This window comes from Bubalus kerabau, chromosome 13, assembly GCF_029407905.1.
Source record: "Bubalus kerabau isolate K-KA32 ecotype Philippines breed swamp buffalo chromosome 13, PCC_UOA_SB_1v2, whole genome shotgun sequence".
Lineage (NCBI taxonomy): Eukaryota > Metazoa > Chordata > Mammalia > Artiodactyla > Bovidae > Bubalus > Bubalus kerabau.
The window spans coordinates 25416558-25442329 of record NC_073636.1 but is presented as its reverse complement, the minus strand read 5'-3'; the positions used below and the strand labels follow the sequence as shown (position 1 = coordinate 25442329).

Below are 25772 nucleotides of genomic sequence, written 5' to 3'. Positions count from 1 at the left end.
ATAGATTAGTAATTGTAAGCGTTGTTGATATTCTGTTGCTAAGCTGTGTCTGACTCTTTGCAACCCCATGGACTGTAGCACGCCAGGCTCCTCTGTTCTCCACTATCTCCCGGAGTTTGCACAAATTCATGTCCATTGAGTCGGTGATGCTATCTAACCATTAGATGCTATCTAATAATTGTGGGCATTACAATGTACTTACTTGCAGTGGTTTGAATACATACAGGGAAAATTTTTATTGTATTATGTTGGCATGCATAAAGGCATTTTAGATTTGGATGTACATGTCTTAAAAAGACAGTGGTATTTAAAACTTGGAAGAAGAAAATTTTGTATTTACCCCACGATACCAAAGTTCATTCCATTTCTCCAATGATACAGAAAAAGTTCAATTAGGCTTAAAAGTGACCTGCCACCACCCTGAGGCTACAGTAATTATATTCTCTTTAATGGAATTGCTTAAATTACAGCTTTCCTTGTTTTGCACATCACAGCCACTATCCCACCCTTTTCTCTGTAAGCAGTAGTTCCTCATTATTTCTTAGGTTAACCAACTAGTGCCAGGCACACAGTTCTTCACAAACCACCATGTGAAGAGGTACTTACTTTATACTGGTTCCCTTTTGCAAATATTTGTACTTTGCAGCAGAACTGTGATATTTTAAGAAGCCAAAAAAGAATATATCCAGGAAAGAAGGTAAAGTTTCAAAAGAAGCTTTTGAGAAGGAGAAAGGTAGAAAAGTCTATTGATAATTACAGTGGAGATCTCTACTGATTTGTGTGAAAGGAACGAATACATCACTTGCGGTTTTAATGAACTCCAGGCATCTGAATTAAAAAGGAGCTGGAGTTTAAAATAATGACTCAAGCTTTCTTCAGTGATTTGAGAGCATAAAGAAATGTTATTTCTTTTCTTTTCAAAGGCAACCTTTGACAGGATGCCTTCTGTTCTCAACTTGTAAAACAAAAATCTTTTCAAATCTAGATATTCCGGATATTAAAACACGGATTTTTTTTTTCCACCCTCACTGAGGAAACGGAATCATAGTGGTATAGTTACAGACTTAACAAAGCCTAAGCACCTTTTATCCCAAAAGGATCCCCTTTTGGGGATCTAACTGGAAAGGAGTGAAGGTTGGTTGTAAAGTATTTCCATGTGAACGAGAAGTGAATGTTTTATATAATGGGTCAGATGATGACGTGATCAAGGGAAGGTGAGCTTAGTGCTGTTGTTTGACAAGTTTGGGCAGCTTAAACATGTTGAATCCAAACACACCTGAAGTTCAGAACCCCAAAGAGCGTTTATTTAGGGAAGTGGGACTATGACCAGAATAAAATGGTTTAGGGAAGTGTCTGCTGGGAATAAGACTTAGCCCCCCATCTTCAAGGGACAATGCCATCAAAGTGCAAATCTTCTCCTGGGCTGGCACACGAGATGGCAAAAGTCACTTCCCAGCCCACCTGAAATGGCTGGCTGCTTCTGGAAGAACATGGGCTAGGCTCCAGGGGAGTACTATGTCCTCAGTAAAAATACAAACAGTGGAGAAGTCTAGAAGTTAAAAATAAAAGCTTCCATCCTCACCAGCCCATGTGTCCTTCTTTCTGATACAGGTATCATTCTAGAAATGTTTAATGGAATGATAAGTACACAAAAAATAAACACGGTTTTGGATCAGGCCTTTTAAAAATAAATAGGATCCCACTCTCTACATTGCTCTGTGCATAATATTGCTTACTTAATGTAATAAATTGTATTGCTCACTTAACATGGCTTGGTTACATGTCCACACCTGCACATCCAGTCTATTTCCTTTACTGGCATGACTGCAGAGAACTGTATTATCTGAATGTACCGTAACTGACTCCCAAGCACTCATGTTGACAGAAGAAATTGATAAGTCTTTTTGAGAGAAAATTGGGCAATACTTTTCAATATGAGTAAGCCCTGTAAAAGAACAGTAGAAAACTAGTAATCTGACATCTAGGAATTTGTGTTTCAGATTTACTGACACCTGCACAGCAGCACAGAAGGTCACAGCAGTGCTGTTCATAACAGGGAAAGAAAAGAGAAATAATCGAAACAGCAATTAGAAAGTGTCAAGTTAATAGATTATAGGGTCACTACTTTAATTGCTCTGAGGAGAGACTAGCTCTAAATCAGTTTGGGCTCTTCTTACCATTATAAACACAAACATACATTCCCCAAAGAAGAAATTTAAAATGGTCCTTTATGAAAAACCTAGACAGCATATTAAAAAGCAAAGACATCATTTTACCAACAAAGGTCCATACAGTCAAAGCTATGGTTTTTCCAGCAGTCACGTACAGATCTGAGGGTTGGACCATAAAGAGGCCTGAGTGCCAAAGAATTGATGCTTTCAAACTGTGGTGCTGGAGTAGACTCTGAAAGTCCTTTGGACAGTAAGGAGATCAAACCAATCATAAAGGAAATCAACCCTGAATATTTATTGGAAGGACTGATGCTAAAGCTGAAGCTCCAATATTCTGGCCAAGAGTACTGATACAGAGCCGACTTACTAGAAAAGACCCTAATGCTGGAAAAGACTGAGGGCAGGAGGAGAAAAGACGACAGAGGACAAGATGGTTGGATGGCATCACTGACTCAATGGACATGAGTCTGAGCAAACTCCAGGAGTTAGTGAAGGACAGGGAAGCCTGGTGGGCTGCAGTTCCTGGAGTCGCAAAGAGTAGGACGCAACTAAGAGACTGAACAACAACAAGTCAACTGGCTAGAATTGCTATCTCCTGCAGTCTTAACACTTACCTGAAAATGGACTCAAATAAAGTTACAGTCAAAGTGAAGGAAGCCCATGTAACCTTTCCTGCTGCAAAATTCAAAAAAACAATGAAAAAAAAAGTCCCTGTGCACCAGCAGAATGGAGGCACATTTACCTGACTAATGACGCCTGTGATGTGACACTCATGTGACATTCTCAGGGGTGTTTACAAACATTCTTAATGTCAAAGGCAGGAAATTACCAAGGGTTCCTCCAAACCCATTTCCCCAGCTATTCCAAAAAGCGTATGTGGCCGAACCCTACTTTCCTTCTGAGTGGTAGGTAGTAATGCTGAAGAAAGGCCCTTCTAGAAAGTTCACAGTGCTCACTGTGGATCAATAAAAGCACCTCTCAATGGGGTCTTGGCTGTCCATCCTGAGCATCTGAGCAGAGTGCAGACCAGGGCAGACAGGCAGGGAGGGACCACGGCTTGGAGGACAGCGCCACCGTCGAGTTTATGGAGACTGACATGAGCATCTGCATTTGTGAACACCGGTAAAAATGCTGGTGGGAACTCCATTATCACTTCTGTTGCTTAATCTATTATATTAATTTTCTTTTGTTTTTTAATTCATTGATTAATAGTTTTTAACACAAACTTCTTTGTTTATATATTTATTTATTGGCTGTGCCATGAGCCACATGGGATCTTAGTTCCCCAACCATTTTGGGGGTAATTCTTCTCACCATTGTAAACATACGCACACACTCTCTCCACAAAAGAAGAAATTGAAAATGGTCCTCTATAACTGGACCATGCTTTGGCAGCTCAGAATCTTAACAACTGCATCACCAGGGAAGTTCGCCTCTGTTACTTAATCTTGAGCAACTGGGCAGGGGTGGAAGTGAAGAGAAGCATGTGTGAGGGGAAGCCTCAAGCTAGAATTCTAGGGCTCTAAGAGGCCACAGAAGCTACCACCTACCCTTAACCTTGGACAGACTGTACTCATGTCATCACATAAAGTCATGCTCCTTTCTGTAAGATCTCTAGAAAAAGATTTCTCAAAACACATAATAGCTTACATTTACTCTTGTTCACAAAGGAGCAGTTCAGAACTGTTCCTGCTGCCTATAAAAGGACGCAAAACCAGCAGAACTTCCTGTCACTGGGATAAAGCTCACCCCAGTCTCCACCTTTTGTTCTTCTCTGGTCCCTCCCTAAGGTCCTCCAGAATTCCATTTTTTTTTTTAACTTTTTATTTTGCACTGGGGTATGCTGTTGAGTTACTAAGTTGTGTCCAACTCTTTGCAGCTGCAAGGACCATGGCTCGCAGGCTCCTCTGTCCATGGGATTTCCCAGGCAAGAATATTAGAGTGGGTTGCCATGCCCTCCTCCAGGCAGTCTTCCTGACTGCATTTCTTACATCTCCTGCACTGGTAAGTGGGTTCTTAACCACTACTGCCACCTGGGAAGCCCACATGCTGTGCTGCAACTGCTGAGCCCGGGAGCCCCAACTAGAGAGTAACCCTAATTTGAGAGAAGCCCTTGTACCTAAATTAAGACCTAAAGCAGCCATGAATAAATAAACATTAAAAAAAAAAAAAAATCCTGAACTCGAGTTCCTGAGGAATGTTTGCTTTCACCAAATTATGTTTCTCCAGCTTAAAAAAAGTTAAGGAAAGAAAACTGGGAGGCAGGAAGGCCCTGCCCAGTCCACCTGCTGGTCCCTTCTCAGCCTCACATTGAAGAGAAAAGCAACATCTCCTCGGGTGCCGCCATTTTCCAGGATGACTTTTTTTTTTTTAAATAAACAGATTTTTGGAAACAACTTCCCATCAGGTTCAAAACAGGGGTGTTTCCGACAAACTGAAGTCGATGAATAGCAAGGACCCAGGTCTGAGCCTAAGCAGCTTATGGAAAACATCTTCCTTCTTATTTAGAAGAGCTTCACACACGTCTCCCTCAAAGAAAGTCCTAGTTCCACATCCTGAACTGCTCGATTGCAGTGCCTTTCTTTCCGAAGAAACAATTCTCAAAATCTTTTTTAAAAGAGAAAACTACAACCCAGTTGACCTCTGAACAACATGAGTTTGAACTGGGTCGGTCCACTTATATGTGGAATTTTTTCAATAAATACTGTATATGTACTGTAAATGTGGGGCTTCCCTGTTGCTCATTGGGTAAAGAATCTACCTCCAATGCATTAGACACAGGAGACATAGGTTCGATCCCTGGGACGGGAAGATCCCCTGGAGAAGGAAATGGCAACCTACTCCAGTATTCTTGCCAGGAGAATCCCATGGACAGAGAAGCTTGGCAGTCTACAGTCCATAGGGCTGCAAAGAGTTGGACACGACTGAACTGACTGAGCACGCATTCACTGTAAATGTACTTTCTCTTCCTTATGATTTTTTCCTCCAGTTTATTTGATTGTAAGATACACTTATAAATAAATATAACATACAAAACGTGCTAATCGACTATTTATGTCACCTGTAAGGCTTCCAGTCACCTGGAACTAGCAGTAGTAGTAGCCCTACTATTAGTAGGCTGCTGCTGCTGCTAAGTCGCTTCAGTCGTGTCCGACTCTGTGCGACCCCAGAGATGGCAGCCCACCAGGCTCCCCCGTCCCTGGGATTCTCCAGGCAAGAACACTGGAGTGGGTTGCCATTTCCTTCTCCAATGCATGAAAGTGAAAAGTCAAAGTGAAGTCGCTCAGTCGTGTCCGACTCAGTAGTAAATAAATTTTAGAAGAATCGAAAGTTATACATGGATTTTATACCTGCACTGTTCAAGGGTCAACTGCAATGAAAGATCACAACTCCTTGTCCTGAGAGGCTTTTAAAATTCAGACATTACATCTTATTTGCAATATGCATCGGAGAAGGCAATGGCACCCCCACTCCAGTACTCTTGCCTGGAAAATCCCATGGACGGAGGAGCCTATAGGCTGCAGTCCATGGGGTCTCGAAGAGTCGGACACGACTGAGCGACCTCACTTTCACTTTTCACTTTCATGCATTGGAGGAAATGGCAACCCACTCCAGTGTTCTTGCCTGGAGAATCCCAGGGACGGGGGAGCCTGGTGGGCTGCCGTCTATGGGGTCGCACAGAGTCGGACACGACTGAAGTGACTTAGCAGCAGCAGCTATGTTCTTCAACAGGAAATCTCACTACTACTAGTAAGTGATGGAGGCAAGATTTGCATCCAGGCAACCTGGGCCTTGAGTCCCTGTGTTCAGTCCCTGTGATTCAATAAATCTTTACTAAACCCTGATGGGTGCAAAACATGTTTCTAGATGCAATCACTACTTATGAGTCAGCAGATAATCTCTGAGCAATACAACAATAAAGTGCAACAAAAAGCTTAATGGACTTCTAAAACAGGGTCGTGGGTCAAATAAAAGAAAATTAGAATATTCATTAGTGACTCAGAACCTATGTGGAATTTCGGCACCCTGTGGCTGTTTGATTTCATGACTGGTTTCTACTTTAAACCTACAGCACAGTGGTTCATATTAGGAATCGAAACTTTGAATGAAATCCATCTTTGCCTGCAGACTCTGCCCTTGAGATAATCAGAGCTTTGCCCTGGGTCCCAAACTAGAGCTGGGCACCATACAGTCTGCTGCCGTTCAGATAATCACTTTTAGTGAATTATCTAGGACAGAGTAAGTTCACCCTCGGTAGCTCAGAGATCAGAATGCTTTTAGGATTCCTCTCGATGACCCTACCACCACTCCTGCTAAGAACTTTCTTCTGGGAGTGGGGAACCCTAACAATTCTGAACAGCCTGAGGTGGACAACTTGGAAACATCAGAACAATCATTAGGAAAACTCTGGAACTAAGAGAGTGTTTTCTCTGGCTGAAAACCCTGCTGTTAAAAATAACACAATGAAAAACATATTTGTCTCTGACACACAACGGATGTAGAATATAATTATGGACTGTTTTGGTCTGGGAGGGAGGTGCCAAGGTCTAGAATACAAAAGAGAAAAGACAGTGTGTCCGACCCTGGCTCCCTGTGGCTGTTCCCACAACCTCCTGGTGACTTAGTTTCTTGCTCAGGTAACAGCAAAACCCGACTCTTCTTGCAGGGCCCAGAAACATCGCAAGCAGGTAAGAGTCAACCCTGTAAGTCTTTGAAGGGAGAAGCTGTATCAATAGCTGCCAGGAAAAAGTAAAATAATATCACTTCTCTCTAGCCTGTCTAGAAAAAGTGCCACAAATATAATTAATGTAAAAACACGAATATCCCAGCTCCTTTGACACACTTAACATTTTGTATTTTAATTACTTTATAACAGAAGTAATAGTTGCCTCAGGGAGTCATTTCGGGAACCCATTAATGTTTTGTTTTGTTTTTTTAGAGATCTCTAAAAGGAGGGGAAAAAATAGCAGAAAATGTAGAAGGACAGCTTGTGTTATATATCTCAGTATCTCTCTGAGCCACGGTTTCTTCATCTGTAAAGTGGGAATTAAAAGAGTGGACTAATCTCACTGGGCTGTTACAGTGATAAGATGACGTGAAAGCTGAAACCCTGTTACCAACAGTTCAGGACCACAGAAGTAGTAAATGAAAATAACCGCTAATTCGTGGAGCGTGCATTCTGAGAACTGTGCTGCACGTATTTTGTCCTCACCACACCATGATTATCACTCCCATCTCAGGGAGGAGAAAACTGAGGCTTAAGGACATGAATTTACTTTCCTAAAGTGACACAGGTAGGAGACGGATTCAACACCCAGGTGTTCTGATGTTAGGGACAGAGTTCTCCGTCCCTCGAATTGCTCTTCTGCAGTAACCGGGGTGGTCACCCAACAATTTAATATGAATAGCAATGCTGGAGTTAATTCACATAATCGGATGGCCAAATTTCAGGAGGCTTTCTCAAATATGCTAAATCCTGTCCACGTGCTCCTAAATAGTTTTGCTTTCAAAACCCCAAATCCCCATTTCACAGGTATCTTTACTCTTAACGCTGTGTTTTCACCTTATGCAGTGCATGAAAGAGAAAAATAAATGATTTTCATTGCCTTTTCAGCTTGGTGTACCTAACTATTCACATGGCAGCCTGACGCCCCCAAGCTAACCCCTTTAATTCAACTTCGCAGACACACTGCTACCTTCGATTGTTATCACACCCATATCGCTGGCAAGACTGTTTACTCAGGCTTGCTAGTAACTGATGCAAACACAAAACCTCGTACCACCAAAGTGAGGTTTCCTTCTGAAAGCACGCTTTAAAAACTAGTTTTATCAACCATTCCCCCCACCCTAGAAGCCTTTATCTGTCTTAGAATTTACAACTCCTACTTCCTTCATGCCCAGAAACCCTGATATCTCAAACAGGATATTTTTCTAGTCTTATAAAATGCTGCTGTGAGAAAAATATACAGACACACTTAAATAAAAGTGTACAACACAACATTGTAAAGCAATTATCCTCCAATTTAAAAAGAAAAAAAAAAAGTATAAGGTTCATAAACCTAGTTCTATATGATTCCATGGGTTGTATTTTGGGCATTCTGCAACTTGAAAATACAAAAATACACACAGTCCCAATTTCAGGCCTGTTCTAAGAGTTAAAGAAAAAAAAGAGAGCGAGAGCAAGAAACCAACATCTGGGAATAATCCACAAATATATATAATATCTCAATCCCCAGATCGTCCTTCTAACCCTTATCTAGGCATTTTTTATAGCGTTATTCACAGGGCAGAATCAGCATAATGCATAATGCATCACTTGTTTTTCAGCTCTATTCAAAAATCTCAGTTCATTCAATAAAAAGCCCTGAAAAAACACCCCCCAAAGCAGGAACACTCGAACATTCGGTGTGGGAAAGCCATGCTTATTGATTCAGTGCTTCCTGCCAAGAGAACAATGCAGAGAAGCAGACCTCACAATGTTTCCAGATAATTTTCTGCGAGAACTCGGAAGAAACAGAATCCAGATTTACCTGTACCTGGAGCTCCACAGGTGAAACGGCAGTTAAAGCAGAAAATCTAATTCAGCTTCTGGAAGTTTTCGTCTCTAATGGACTCCGGAGTCATCTCCTGAGCTGTCAGGTAAACCCCCCTCCATGTCTCTACGGTTTTCTTTCACAGTTTTTCCCAGTGAAACTCTTTTGTCATTTGCATAACAGCTACTTCCAGCCTATAGGACTTTTTGAGTAGCTACTTGTTAAATTGGCTGTCTTGACATGCTCTTTCAAGCATGACATCATAAATCTCCACGGAAACCCTAACCCCACCTGCCTGCGGGCCAACGTTACCTGTCGGGTGAAGACTTAAACAGTCCTCTGAAATTGTTCATTAATGAAACCTTTTTAGGGGCTTTGGATCTCTGCACAGTATAATTTGTGCTGTTGGCAGAAACCTTGCCAAGAATGATGGCTTCGTTTTTCAAAGCCTGAGCTGTTTTGCAGAAAACAATGATCAAAATTATAGGCATCCGTTAATCTGCCCCTCCCTGTCTAACAATGCTCTTAAGCAGTTGAAGAAAAGCCTACAGTGGTCCATGCGCCTCTCTCTGCAGGATAAAATTACCCTGAAAACTTAGTTTTGAAAAACCTTCTATGAATACTCCTAAGGCTTTTTCACTAGACTCTCCAGCAACCCCCTTCCTGCTTTTTACCAGCAAAACTTGCAAAACAGGTTCTCTGCTGGAATGTGAGTGTGTGTATGTGTGTGCATTTTCTCTTGGCCTCTATGTTTGTAGAGGTGGTAGGAGAAACTGTTGAGAATTTTTTTTAACTCCTTCCTAACAGACTCATAGCTTTTGTACTTTTGTCCTGGCTTATACGTGTTACCACGAAAGCACTGAAATTCACGTTCCTGACTTTTCTGGGAAAGGGTCAACAGGTTGTTTGATATTTACTCCTCCTCTCTTTCATTCATTCTGCACTATCCCTGATTTTATGGAATCCCCTATGTTGGTCTAAAGCTTGGAACAAATTTCTGCCAAATTTGGTGATATTGGGCTCAGCACCCTTTCTTCTTGCTTCTAAATTTACCCCAGACACACCTCAAACCCCCAAGTCCAAAACCGATGACACCGAGGTACCAGAAAGCTTTGAGTGGGAGTTGCTCCAAAACTGTGAGCCTTTACAACAATGATGTCAAACACCCAGCAAATGCCATCACGGAAAATTCTTCAGGGGGCTGAGCAGGGAGCTGGGATGCACCTGAAGGCAGCGCCCAGCAGAATCGACTGTAACACCGTGGGGTGCTGGGAGAGGCAGGGGCTGAGCGTGCAGCCTGCTCCAATTTGCCACAGATCCTGCTGCAAACTGCAACCAGCTTCAACAGATCTGTTCTCAAAGGTCAGAGAGCAAGTACTAACCCCCACACCGTGCTGAAGCTGCTCAGGTTATTTGCAGAGAGGGCGGTAACAGGTAAAAACACCATCTTTGCAAACTCAGAATGGCCCTTTACATGGAAGGAACAGTAGATGCTTGGGGTCCCAGCCCTGACTCTTCTGAGAGTTGGCCCCGCCATCATTCACTGTCCATAGATGAGACTCGACCTTCCAAGAGAACGGAGAACTACGCTGGTTTAATACAGCAGCCTGAGTTGGAACACTCCTTGAAGGCAGGACAATGTCAGAGATTCAATTACTGCCTCTGCAAGGTGAAAACACAGCCAGATGAAGCCCAGGCCTGTGCTTTACCCAGTGAGCAACAAACAATGCAGGAAAAAAAAATAACCATATCGAGGCTCTGTTCGGTGAGATCCAAGATGACCTGGAGGCTCTACTCAATGATGGTTATTCCTTAAAGTTCCATTAGGGAGAGGAGCATGGGCAAGTTGATACAGCAGTCAGAGGGCTTTTAAATTTGGCCAGATCTTCCCTTTGGATTATTTAGGAAATGACAATATCTCAGCTTTTACTTACTGAGTTTGAGCTTGGAAAAGAGAGGGAGAAAGTCAGAATCTGAAAGTTAAGCAAGTGGAGACAGTCCCACAAACAACTCAGATGTGGAAGCAACTTGATGAATGCATTCATTGTTCACTGACCGAAGACTTTTGTAATCAACGAGGACATCATTATGATATGTGACAATCTTGAACTATATGGAGCAGGTAAAGTTTGAGCAGTAATCCTAGCAATTAGGATAACAGATGGGAGGGCCAGGCAGAAATGCCAAGATTTGCTGAGAGATGACCAGTCTAGTACTGTTTTTTCCTACCATACCCCAAATGAGGAAACCATCAAGCAGGACCAGGTTTTAATGGCACTGCGACTTGCCTGCTTGCCTGAGAGCAACTCAGCACCACACTAACCAAGTCAGAGTTCAAAATATGCATGTCTATGGGCTATTTTGTCTTTACCATCTGAGCCACCAGGGAAGCCTCTTTCACATGGGCTATTTTGTTTCTAAATTTAGCAACATTTTAGGTATCCATGATGGACATGGATGGCAAATAAATTCTTTCTCTTGAATTTCTTTCCTCTAACCTATTTTAGGGACTTCCCTGGTGGTCTACGGAGAAGGCAATGGCACCCCACTCCAGTACTCTTGCCTGGAAAACCCCATGGACGGAGGAGCCTGGTAGGCTGCAGTCATTGGGGCTACTGAGTCGGACATGACTGAGTGACTTCACTTTCCCTTTTCACTTTCATGCATTGGAGAAGGAAATGGCAAGCCACTCCAGTGTTCTTGCCTGGAGAATCCCAGGGACGGGGGGAGCCTGGTGGGCTGCCGTCTATGGGATCACACAGAGTCAGACACAATTGAAGCGACTTAACAGCGGCAGCTGGTGGTCTAATAGCTAAGAATCCACACTCTCAATGCAGGAGGGGGCCCAGGTTCGATCCCTGCTAAGGGAACTACATTCCACAGGCCACGACTAAGAGTTTGCATGCTACAACTAAAGATTCCGCATGCCACAACAAAGACTGAAGATCCTGTGTGCCACAACCAAGACCTGGTATAGCCAAAAAAATAAATTAAAAAACCTGCTTTATAACAGACACAGAAAACTACTCACTATATGGGGAGGGAGGAGGGAGGAGGGTTCAGGATGGGGAACACATGTATACCTGTGGCGGATTCATTTTGATATTTGGCAAAACTAATACAATTTTGTCAAGTTTAAAAATAAAATAAAATTAAAAAAAAAAAAACTACTCACTGAAAAAGTTAATGAAATGACAGGGACAAAATAACTGGGGAAAGAGCTTGGCTTTCACCACTGATGGCCTCAACTTTTGTTTCTTCAAAACATGAGTTAGAAGTTGTCATGGAGAAAAGGAATATCACATTGAGTAGGGGAAAAATAGCACTTTTATAATGAAAATAACCAACCCTTATGTCATTTAATCCTCATAACAGGAGTATGATGCAAGCATGATTAATATCCTCATGTTGCAAGAGGGAAAAGTAAGCCTCAGAGAGGTCAGGTAATTTGAGTTGTAGTTACTAAGCTTGGAATCTCGGTTTGAATCTGGGCAGGCCCAATTTAAATCCAAAACTCACGTGTTTAACCACCAGGCGCTGCTTGTAGTAGTAGTGTCGTGTTAGTTGCTCAGTCGTGTCCGACTCTTTGCAACCCCAGTGGACTGTCCCACCAGGCTCCTCTGTCCATGTAAGAATACTGGTGGGAGTAGCCATCCCCTTCTCCAGGGGATCTTCCTGACCCAGGGATGGAATCCACTTCTCCTGCATTGCAGGCAGATTCTTTACCTTGCGAGCCACCAGGGAAGCCCAGGCACTACTATCTGTAGTTTAATAAAGTTGCTTCTAATTGACATGACACATAAAATTTCTAGAAGAGAACATGGGCAAGACACTGACAAAAATTGTAGCAATATTTTCTTAGATCAGTCTCCCAAGGCAAAAGAAATGAAAGCAAAAATAAACAAACGGGAAACTTACAAGCTTTTGCACAGCAAAGGAAACCATAAACAAAACAAAAAGACAAGCTACAGATGGGGAGGAAATATTTGTATATTATGTGACCAACAAGGGCTTAATTTCCAATATATACAAAAAGCTCATACAACTCAATATCAAAAAACACACACGATTTAATAAAAAAATACGCATAAGACCTAAATAGACACTTTCCCCAAAGAAGGCATGCAGAGGTCCAACAGGCACACGAAAAGATGCTCCATATTGTTAATCCTCACACTGGTCAGAATGGCCATCATTAAAAAGTCTATAAATAACAAATGCTGGAGAGGGTGTGGAGAAAAGGGAGCTGCTGGTGAAAATGTAAACTGGTGCAGCCATTGTGGAAAACAGCATGGAGTTTCCTTAAAATAATGAAAAACAGAGTTGCCATACAATCCAGCAATTCCACTCCTGGGCAAATATTTGGAAAAGATGAAAACTGTAATTTGAAAAGATACATGCACCCCAATGTTCATAGCAGCACTATTTACAATAGCCAAAACAAAGAAGCAATCTAAATGTCCATCAATAGATGAGTGGATAATAAAGAAGATGTGGTATATGTACGTATACACACACACACACACACACACACACACAAATATTACTCAGCCATGAAGAAGAATGGAAATTTTGCTGTTTGCAGCAACATGAATGGACCTAGAGATTATCATACCAGAGAGAGAAAGACAATTGTATGAAATTACTTATGTGTAGAATCTATACAATAACACAAATGAACTTATTTACAAAACAGAAATAGGAACTTCCCTGGTGGTCCAGAGGTTAAAAATCTGCCTTGCAATGCAAGGGACGTTAGTTTGATCCCCAGTCTGGGAACTAAGATCCCGGAGCAACTAAGCCCAAGTACTGCAACTACTGAGCCCACAGGCCACAACTAGAGAGCCCACGTGCCTCAATTAAGACCTGAGGTGGCCAAAGTAATTAATTAAATATTAAAAAACAGAAACAGACTCACAGACACAGAAAACAAACTTACGATTAACAAAGAGGAAGAGGGAAGGGATAACTTAGGAGTATGAGATTAACACATATTCACTACTATCTATAAAATAGATAAACAAGGTGCTACTATATAGCACAGGGAACTGTATTCATTAGCTTGTAATAACCTATAACAGAAAAGAATCTAAAATATACATATATATATGCGTGTGTGTGTGTGTGTGTGAAAGTAGCTCAGTCGTGTCCGACTCTGCAATCCCAAGGACTGTCCATGGAATTCTCCAGGCCAGAACACTGGAGTGGGTAGCCTTTCCCTTCTCCAGGGGATCTTCCCAATGAAGGGATAGAACCCAGGTCTCCTGCATTGCAGGTGGATTCTTTACCAGCTGAGCCACAAGCGAAGCCCATATATATGTATACTTATAACTAAATCCCTTTGCTGTACACCAGAAACTAACACAATGTTGCAAATCGACTATACTCGAATAAAACATTTGCTGGTAATTGGAGATATTAAACAGTAACTAGACTAAGCTATGCTGAAAAGATTTATTTAGCAGACAAGTCTGAAAATTTATTCGGCCATCCATTTGTATCCACCAGGGACTGGGTTCTAGGACCTCTGTAGGTATCAAAATCTGCAAATACACAAGTGCCTTCTATAAAATGGTGTAGTACAGTCAGCCTGCTATATCCACAGATGCAGAACCCACAGATACGTAATGTTAACCATATTGGATTGTAAAGGGCAACGCAGACTCTCTGCACATCCTCCCATATATACCAAGTCGACAGCTGGTATGGGGGCTGGAAGAGTCTACACTGCAACACTCCATCAGCACAGCAACATCGGTGGAGCAGCAGCATTTGTTTAGCTGTAGGCTGTGTGCAGGCAAGGACTTCACGGAGCAGGATTAACGTGTTACAGCTCATAACCCCAGGACAAACAGCACTGCTACAAGACAGATAAGGCTCAAGAAACAGCAGACTCTCAAGAAATGTCTTCCACCTGAAGTTCTGCTGTACAGAAAAACTGACAAATGTTAAAAAGAGTAAAACCAGGATACATGTTGTAAATCCAGAGCACACTATAATAAATGTCACCAAATGCATAAGAGTACTTGGGTTTTTGAATGAAAACAATGGAAACCAACTGTGCTGACTCCCTAATGCTAAGTCCTTGATCTCGAGCTCTGTTTCTGTTTGTACATGTTGTTTGCTTTAGAAGTTATCCATTCACATTCAGTCAGCTTTTTCTACAATGCCAAGGCGATGGCTAATTTTATGTGTCAACTATGACACCCAGTCGTTTGGTCAAACAAGTCTAGATGTTACTGTGATGGTATTTGGGGATGGTATTTTGGGACATTTAAGTCGGGCTTCCTTGGTGGAACAGTGGCAAAGATTCTGCCTGCAGTGCAGGAGGCGCAGGAGATGTGGGTTCAATCCCTGGGTTGGGAAATCATCCAGAGGAGGATATGGCAACCCACTCCAGTATTCTTGCTTGGAGAATCCATGGGCAGAAGAACCAGTGGGCTACAGTTTATGGGGTAACAAAGAATTGGACACGACTGAAGCAACCTAGCACACACACACACAACATTTAAGCCAGCTTACTTTGAGTCAAGCAGATTACCCTCCACAATGTGGGTGGGCCTCATCCAATCAGTCAAAGGCCTCAGGAGCAAAGAGAGTTTCTGAAAAAGGAATCCTCTCAAGACAGTAACACAGAAACCCTGCCTGAGTTTCCAGCCTACAGATCTGGACTCAAGGTGGCAACATCAACTCATACCTGAATCTCCAACCTCCCGGCAGATTTCAAACTCACCACTCCCTACAAAAGTGTGAGCCAAGACCTTAGGCTGAATCAATCTCTCACTCATGCTCATTCTTGTTCTCTCTCTAACCTATGGTTCAGTTTCTCTGCAGAACCCTGACTACCAGAGCAGGTGCTGCCAATGTGCTTCTGTCCAGTCTTGTTTTCTGGCTCAGGCTCTGGTCGTCTCCTATCTCCAATTGTCTGACAGTCATTAAAATTGCAAGCCAAAAAAAAAAAAAAGGCAAGCTACGTTTTAGGTGGTTTCCAATATAAACTCAGTATTAATAAAATTTGAAAAGAGATGAGTAAAACATACCACCAGACAAATGTAAACAAATGTAAAGCAAGAGCAACAATGTTAATATTAACACACACTAAAAAAAAGTTCACACACACTAAACAGAATATGCTGCTGTTGCGTCACTTTAGTCGTGTCCGACTCTGTGTGACCCCATAGATGGCAGCCCACCAGACTTCTGGGATTCTCCAGGCAAGAACACTGGAGTGGGTTGCCATTTCCTTCTCCAATGCATGAAAGCGAAAAGTGAAAGTGAAGTCGCTTAGTCGTGTCCAACGCTATTGACCCCATGGACTGCAGCCCACCAGGCTCCTCCGTCCATGGGATTTTCTATGCAAAAGTACTGGAGTGGGGTGCCATTGAATATAAAAAGACATAATTTAGGGAAAAGGGCTAATCATCATAAATGTGTTTGCAACAAATAAAACTAAAAATTACAAAACAAACATTTTTAGACTGTAAGAACAGGATAAAAATACAATTTGAGTGAGCAACTTTATTATGCTTTGTTTAAAACTGAACAGCAGTAGAATAACAAAATAAGGACTGAGAAGCAACGAGTGATACAAATAATAAACCTGACACATATGGCACACCTTACACTGACCTTACATTTGACTATTCAAAAAAAAAAAAAACTTTTAACAAATCCATAAACAAATTTAAAAGTAGGAATCTTACAGATTGCATTCTCTGATCACATTCAATAAAATTATAAATAAATAATGATAATCTCAACTACTTGGAAAAGCAATATTCCTGGGTAATCCTTAAAAGAGAGAAAAATTAAAAAATGTAATTTTTACTTTTCTTTAAAGCAATGAAACAAAATATTTCATACAAAACTATAGGGCACAGCCCAAGCTGGTGTCAGGATATATTTGTCCTTAAAAAGAGGTGGCAAGATTACACAGAAGAACTGTACAAAAAAGATCTTCACGACCCAGATAATCATGATGGTGTGATCATTCACCTAGAGCCAGACATCCTGGAATGTGAAGTCAAGTGGGCCTTAGAAAGCATCATTACAAACAAAGCTAGTGGAGGTGATGGGATTCCAGATGAGCTATTTCAAATCCTGAAAGATGATGCTGTGAAAGTGCTGCACTCAATATGCCAGCAAATTTGGAAAACTCAGCAGTGGCCACAGGACTGGAAAAGATCAGTTTTCATTCCAATCCCAAAGAAAGGCAATGCTAAAGAATGCTCAAACTACCACACAACTGCACTCATCTCACACGCTAGTAAAGTAATGCTCAAAATTCTCCAAGCCAGGCTTCAGCAATACATGAACCGTGAACTTCCAGATGTTCAAGCTGGTTTTAGAAAAAGCAGAGGAACAAGAGATCAAGTTGCCAACATCCACTGGATCATCGAAAAAGCAAGAGAGCTCCAGAAAAACATCTGTTTCTGCTTTATTGACTACGCCAAAGCCTTTGACTGTGTGGATCACAATAAACTGTGGAAAATTCTGAAAGAGATGGGAATACCAGACCACCTGACCTGCCTCTTGAGAAACCTATATGCAGGTCAGGAAGCAACAGTTAGAACTGGACATGGAACAACAGACTGGTTCCAGATAGGACAAGGAATACGTCAAGGCTGTATATTGTCACCCTGCTTATTTAACTTCTATGCAGAGTACATCATGAGAAACGCTGGACTGGAAGAAACACAAGCGGGAATCAAGATTGCCGGGAAAAATATCAATAACCTCAGATATGTAGATGACACCACCCTTATGGCAGAAAGTGAAGAAGAACTAAAGGGCCTCTTGATGAAAGTGAAAGAGGAGAGTGAAAAAGTTGGCTTAAGGCTCAACATTCAGAAAACAAAGATCATGGCATCCAGTCCCATTACTTAATGGCAAATAGATGGGGAAATAGTGGAAACAGTGGCTGACTTTATTTTTCTGGGCTCCAAAATCACTGCAGATGGTGACTGCAGCCATGAAATTAAAAGACACTTACTCCTTGGAAGGAAAGTTATGACCAACCTAGACAGCATATTCAAAAGCAGAGACATTACTTTGCCAACAAAGGTCCGTCTAGTCAAGGCTATGGTTTTTCCTGTGGTCATGTATGGATGTGAGAGTTGGACTGTGAAGAAAGCTGAGCACCGAAGAATTGATGCTTTTGAACTGTGGTGTTGGCAAAGACTCTTGAGAGTCCCTTGGACTGCAAGGAGATCCAACCAGTCCATCCTAAAGGAGACCAGTCCTGGGTGTTCATTGGAAGGACTGATGCTAAAGTTGAAACTCCAATACTTTGGCCACCTCATGTGAAGAACTGACTCATTGGAAAAGACTCTGATGCTGGGAGGGATTGGGGGCAGGAGGAGAAGGGGACGACAGAGGATGAGATGGCTGGATGGCATCACCAACTCAATGGACATGAGTTTGGGTGAACTCTGGGAGTTGGTGATGGACAGGGAGGCCTGGCATGCTGCAATTCATGGGGTCGCAAAGAGTCAGACACGACTGAGCGACTGAACTGAACTAAACTGAACTGCCTTCATTATTAAACAAGAAATACTAAAACCAAGGAAACTCAGGGAACTCCCTGGCAGTCCAGCAGTTAGGATGCAGCCCACTCACTGCTGTGGCCTGGGTTCAATCTGTGGTCAGCGAACTAAGATCCTGCAAGCCATATGGCATGGCCAAAACAAATAATAAAAAATAAGTAAATTCAGTACACATTCTAAAAAACTATAAGAGACAACAAAGATAACAACAACAAAAACCCTAGGAAAAGATCATTAATTATAAAATTTGCAACAAGATAGCAAACAATAATATGGAAAAGAAAAATAAATGGAAACTGATTTTTTGAAATAATGAATAGAACAGGCAAACCCAAGAAAGAGAACAAAAATGACATTTGCTCTCTAGAAGCTTGTACGGGCACTAAAGTTCCTAGTACTTAACTAGAAGTAAAACATGTATGGAGTAGCTGGAGAAGTATCAAGGAGATGGGATAAGTACACAGCAGACTTGGAAGAGCAATGGTTCTCACACGTTTAATACTCAGCACTTTTGCTAATTCAGGAAATGCTAGAGACTCAGGTTCAATCCCTGGGTCAGGAAGATTCCCTGGGGAAGAAAATGGCAAGCCACTCCGGTATTCTGGCCAGGGAAATCGCACGGACAGTGGAGCCTGGAGGGCTACAGTACACGGGGTTGCAAAGAGTTAGACATGACTGAGCAACGGAGCGCAGACGCACACTTTTGTACAGAATATTTTGGTCTAACCAAAATGTTTACAAACTAAAAGGGGGACTTCCCTGGTGACTCAGTGGCTAAGACTCTTCACTCCCAATGCAGGTGGCCCAGGTTCCATCCCTGGTCAGAGAACCTGATCCTCCCGCATGCTGCAACTAAGCCTTTGAATGCTGCAATCGAAAGATCTCGAATGCTACAAATAAAGATGCCACATGCCACAACAAAGACTGAGGATCCCTGTGCCACAACCAAGATGTGGCACAGCCAAATAAATAAATAAATATTCAAAGAAAAAAATTAATAAATATTGAAAGAAAAAAAAAGACAATTCTTAAAAAAAAAAAAAAAAAAAAAAAAACTAAAAGGGAAGAAGGAAGGAATAAAGGAAGGGGAAAGAAGCGATAGAGGGAGGCAGGCAAACCCGAAATACGGAACCTGTGTGTAGTGATTACAGGGCATACAGCTCATTCCTTTCTCACATCCATCCGCTGTCTGAAGTACTACGCCAACCACTTGCTTTCCCCTTAGCATCTCAGCATGACTGGAGAACTGCTAACTGCCCCAGTTGTGATCTCAGTAAATAGTCATGAATTAAAGTCCCTGCACATTAATTAATCCCAAAATACATCTCAGGTGCAAACAAGACATGAAACAAAGCCTCCTACTTGACGGCAGCAGTAAGCTGCATCCCCCTCCACACTCTGTTGAAATCGATGCCTCGGTTCAAAGCTCCATGTGACAGCCCCACAACATTCTTGAGGCTTCCCAGTTCACTTTCATACCTGTGCAGGGTCTGAAAACCTTGGATTAGGGCAAAGGAAGGAAAAAGAGAAGGCCTGATACGACATAGATGCTGAGACGAGGATGCAAAATGAGGCTGGTGCAAAGTGGGGCCCCGAGAGGGCAAATATGAGAGCCTTTCAAAGGGAAGACACTACAGAATTTTGTCAAAAAATTCACTGAGCTCCAGATCACATCTTTCTCCCCATAGCCCATCTCCAACAGCAGATCTCGAGTTAACACTCGTGTCCTTCCCCCTCCCTGCCCCACCCCCTCCTCTCGTGATTGTGGCCATAACCTTCCATGGTACGTCTCTAGTTCTTCAGGGGGTCACACAATATGGACGGATGACATAGGAGCTTAGTGACTTGCTCAATAAACTGGCACAGCTAGGACCTCAGTGGAAACCAGAATCTAGGTCTCTGGCGGTCGGGAGGGTGGGGTGGGGAGGGCACTGGGTATTCCTGCCTTCTCTGCTACACCATCTGCAGTTCTTCATACCTTCATCCTTCTCTATTGAGTCACCGAGTCATTCTCATTTTTTCATTCGCGTATCTGATATGTCGTCATCCTTTCATTCTGGCTGAGCTCCATGCCCGCTCCACGACACTGGACCTTATCACTGCCGCCTGGACATGGCAACCACTTCCAGGCAAGCACCCAGGCTTTCCACACGGTCCCTTCTAGGTAGCACTAAAAAACTAACCTTTGAACTTTGCTTTTCATTCCAGTCGTGGAATGAAAGCAAAATGCCCTGTGTCTGCCATTCCAAGCTTTCTGCCGGATGTTCAAGGTCCAGCACAATCTGACTCCCCTTTGCTTAACCCCACAGCCCTCCCCCTTCTCCAAACGACACCACCACCTCACTCAGACTGGCTTATCCACTGACTCACCAGGGAGCCGCCTCCATTCCTGTTGCATCACTGCCTCTCCCGGCCACCCTCCTCCATCAGAATGCCTCCATGCCTTCATCAAATCATTCAAATCATAATCTGTCAATATCCTTGCCGTAGATATTCGTTGAATACCTACTGTGCTCTGGGCATTGAGGAATCAGATAATTAGGGCAAGTTTACTGTCTCCAGGAGCCCTGACTCATTCCAAGAGACCCCACTTAACTTCTGGTCTCCTGCACAAAATCTTCCCTCTCTGAAATCTCCCACCGCTCTGAATGTAAGCTTTTGCATGACATTCCACCATTTCTGAATGTGTCTCACAAGACAAAAGTCCCCCCACCAAACAATAATTCTTCAGCAAATAGGGTTTGGAAATACTGCCCATTTCATTCCTCACCCACCTACTCCCAAATCTCCAACCTGAGATTCACAAAGTCGTTCAGCATATTAAAAGATCTGACCAGTCCTGCAATGTAGAAATTAACTTTGGTTAACTAAGAATGTCCTCAAATTAGTAACTTTCTCCCCATACAGCTATTAACAGCCTGGGGATCTAGGATTCTGTAGAACATACCTTTACAAAACACTGCTCTCGATCATTGCTATTGAGAACATACACTGTTTGTGCCGCCCTAATGGTACTGGCCTTGACTTTCCCACCAGAATGCTCTCCTTGATAAGAATGCATTAAACTGCTACAGTAGAGATATATTATCTCATCTATCAGCACCCCAACACTATTATCTGTCTCAATTCTATGGTTAAGAAAAAGCCTCAGGGAAATGGACTGACTTGCCTCCTGTCACACAGCTGGGTGTCCTGTGTATGTTAATTCACTCATATTGGGCCCAAACATTGGTACTCTGTCCACTAACATGACATATGCTAGGCAGGGCAGGTACTGTGTTTTGTATTTTTTGATATATTATTTCATGTTTTTTATATGATGCCGAACTCACAGTGTGGGACCATGATAAGGAACCATTTGACTGAATTAATCCAAGAAAACGCTGCAGGGGAAGGATGAATAATGATGAAGAATTAAGCCTGATGACTGAGGAGATTCGGGACAATTCAGACGATTGCAATTTAAGTTCACATTGATGTGCTGGACTAAATCACACCGGTCTCTTTTGGGGGTTTCTGCTTGCTTTTTAGAACTAATCAAGACTTTATCTATTATTTATTGTTTCGGCTATGTTGAACTTCCCCAACCAAGGACTGAACCTGAGCCCCCTGCCCTGGAAGCACAGTCCTAACCACGGAACCACCAGGGAAGTCCCGCCAGTCTTTTGCGGATTCCTCAATGCCAGAATCTCGATCTAATTGCAATGGCAGTTTTCTCTCAGCTTGACTGAATGCACTTTCCAGGGGTCTCCTGCCACTACAGTTCTGCTTTGCTTTTTGACTTCCCTCACCTTCCCCACCTACTCCCAGGTACCCATCAACAGATTTTCCAGTAGAATCTTATTTTGATTCCTTTTTTTTTTTTTTTTGGCAGAGCCCTTTTTAATATAGCACTGTTCTCAAAACATGTTCTCCTGCTCTTCGGCACAACACTAATTAAAATGAAAGCTAATGCAGGGGTTGGTGGCACCCAATTAAACACTCAGAGCCGTGAGCTGTGAGTGATCTCCATGCAGGATCTTCCTCTTTTTCTGTATCCTATATGATCAATGTCAAGTTTGCAAGGAAAGACTGCACCCCCTGGACTCTAGTCTTTCTTTACTGAGACCTCACAATGTGTCCTACGATGTAATATCCCAAATCTGCTGAAATGCACCCCCCACCCACCCTCTAAGCCACAGTGCAAATTATCAGTCTTCTAGGAAATATTTCTAGGCCAGTCCCTTCATCTGCTCCCTGGAGAAGCATCATCTGTTAAGTATTAGACTGCTCTATTTTTTTTTTTTTTTTTAACTGTTGTTTTCCATCACGCTCAAATTTAGATGACTATTGTTTCCCTTTGATATATCCAGTATTATCTGAAATTTCTGAGAATGAGAAATTTTTTTTATACTGATGCTTTCAATCCTATCATATTCTTTATTCACAGGCCTCTGGTAGGTTATTAAACACACACTGACATATACACTGATAGACAAATAATATATCCTTTAAATACAACATGTAATTTGTTATGACACATGCTCCTGTCAATCGGCAGGGTTGCTCCAGCAAAAATTACATTTTCTCAATTTTTATCTTTCTCAGATATACACCACTTTTCTTCCCCGCAAATTTCTTTTCTTCCACAAATTATTAAAGGCTGATCTAATCAGGAGGCTGGCATTTCAGCCAATATGGTGTGTGTGCATGCTCAGTCATGTCTGACTCTTTTGTGACTCCATGGACTATAGCCTGCCAGGCTCCACTGCCCATGGAGTGGAATACTGGAGTGAGTTGCCATTTCCTCCTCCAGGCAATCTTTCCAACCCAGGGATCAAACCTGCATCTCCTACACTGGCAAGTGGGTTCTTAACCACTTTGCCACCTGGGACTCAGCCAATATGCGAAGACTACTACATTTCTTACCTATTGATGCTAGGCAAACTGGTCCCCCCATTCCAGTCCTTCCTTATTTTAACATTTATTTATTTATTTAGCTATGTCAAGTTGCAGCATGTGGGCTCTGCATTATGGCTCACACACTTCTGTCTAGTTGTGGTAAGCTGGTTTAGTTGCATGGAGACATGTGGGGTCTTAGTTCACTGACCAGGGATCGAACCTGCGTCCCCTGCATTGGAAGATGAATTCTTAATCACTGGACCACCAGGGAAGCCTCAGTCCTTCCTTATTTCTTTGTTGCTTTAGAGTACCTTTGGATTCCATCACCCATCAGAAAGATGAGATAATCTGGAGGTCAAGAGCAAGGGCCTCACATCCAGGTAACAAGATTAAGTCTTGGTGCTACTACTCACTTGCTGTGTCACTCTGGATGAGACCTAAAGGCTCTGTATCATTCTGTTAAGTAAAGTTCATAATAAATGTGCCTACCCCACAGGGTTCTGGGGAGGATGGAATATACTAATATGTGTAAACAGCAAGTATCACAATTTTAGTGCTGCCAATAATATGCAGTCCTTGTAGTCTTCTCCACTTCTCTACCACTGTAAATAATAGCTGAGAAAATAGTGCTAAAAAAAAAAGAAAAGCTGAACATTTAACTAAGATTCTACACCTTCATGGCAGCCTATGGAGAGGTTTCTATTTCTTCCCTCTTCCTACTGTGACTTGGTTTTATTCTTTGCTATGCATACACTGCATTAGATTTCTTTTTTAAATGTCTTTATTGAATGTTACAATATTGTTTCCATTTTATGTTTCAGTTTTTGGCCTTGAGGCGCATGGGATCTTGGCTGCCTGACCAGGGATCTAACCCCTTGGTGGATCTAACCTCCTGCGCTGGAAGGTGAAGTCCGACCCTTCTGGACCACCAGGGAAGTCCCTGTATTCGATTTCTTAACTGCCAAGATGTTGTTTCCTTTTTCCTTAAGGTTGAGGTAAGAAATTGGTCTGTATATCCTGAATCAGTCATTAGTTCAAATAGCTAAATACGTTTCTGCTGCTAAACATGGCTATTCCACCAGCATTTTCCACTTTGGATTAGAATAAATTAATAGTGCCAAAGAGGAAATTCTTAGCTGGGGGTCTATTTCCTTTACTATAACTTGTAAGCTTTTCACTTTTGTATTGATTTATTTACAAAACATAGATAAGGTAGTGGAGGACAGAGAAGCCTGGCGTGCTGCAGTACACGGGGTCGCAAAGAGTCAGACACAATTCAGCGACTGAACAACGAAACAAAACTGTGTAAGATCTATCCCTCCACAACACAAACCTTTCACCAGATCTTCACTGTGGCCCAAGGCCTCCATTAACTGCACGGTCTATGGCCTTAGCGCATCTCTAGTTCCAACCAGCCTACCTTCCAGGCTTTGCTGATACACTGATCCATGAATATCAATGCATGTTTGTGAATTTCCAACACTTTCACATATCTAGGTTGATTAGGGTTAAGATAAAGACGACAGACAAAAATTTGATAAATTTGGGGTTTTCCATACATGACAAAGGGACTACTTGTATTCTCGAAGTTCTAGACTGATCCCCTGAAATCCATGGCATGAGGCATGATCCAGTGTGATAGAAGTTCTTCTATGACACTTAATCAAAAATAAGTCAAAAGATGTCATTACCTGGGGATTAGGAAGTACAAATCATTATGGTTAAAATGAGCTACAAGGATATACTGTACAACCCAGGGAATGCAGCCAATATGTTATAATAACTAAAAATGGCATATATAACCTTTAAAAATTGTGAATCACTACCTTTTATACCTGTAAAACATTATTGTACATCGGGACTTCCCTGGCAGAATGGTTAGGACTCCTCATGCTTTCAGTGCAGAGGGCATAGGTTCAATCCCTAGTCAAGGAACTAAGATCCCACAAGTCATATGGTGTCACCAAAAATACATATATATATGGGCTTGCCTTGTGGCTCAGCCGGTATAGAATCTGCCTGCAATGTGGGAGACCTGGGTTTGATCTCTGGGCTGGGAAGATCACCTGGAGAAGGCAAAGGATATCCACTCCAGTATTCTGGCCTGGAGAATTCCATGGACTGTATAGTCCATGGGGTGGCAGTGAGTCGGACTGAATGACTTTCACTTTCATATACATATATATATAGATAGATAGTTAGATAGATAGATAGCACATCATGTATATTTTTTAAAAAGATGCTGTTGCCTATAGATGTAAATATGTTAATATATTTAAATTACACATAAACTTAATTGATGCATTGTACAGATAGGTATAAAGTGCTATGTATCAATCCAACAAAGTTGATAAAAACCACTCATTACATTTGGGAAAGCTGATATAAGGAAATGGGAGGGATTTCTCTCTTAAACTAGACTCCACAGCCAAAATCTGGATAAACCAAACATCCCTGTAGGTGCCTGATTCAAGACGCTACAGTGAAGGGAAATGACAGATGCTACTTCTGGGCCAACATATGTAAGAGCTGTGAGGAACCATTAGCTCTTTCTGTTCCTGTCATGACGACTTGGAATCCACATGTTATGATGGCATCACCACACCATGGATGTGGCCTAAATCATAAAGTCATCGCAAACA

General features: G+C 42.2%; 1 protein-coding gene across 19 annotated transcripts in view; it reads right to left on the bottom strand.

Moving 5' to 3' along the window:
• Positions 1-25772, bottom strand: part of KIAA1217 (KIAA1217 ortholog) — a 348846-nt gene that overhangs the window by 304004 nt on the left and 19070 nt on the right. The gene's annotated exons all lie outside the window — the stretch shown is intronic.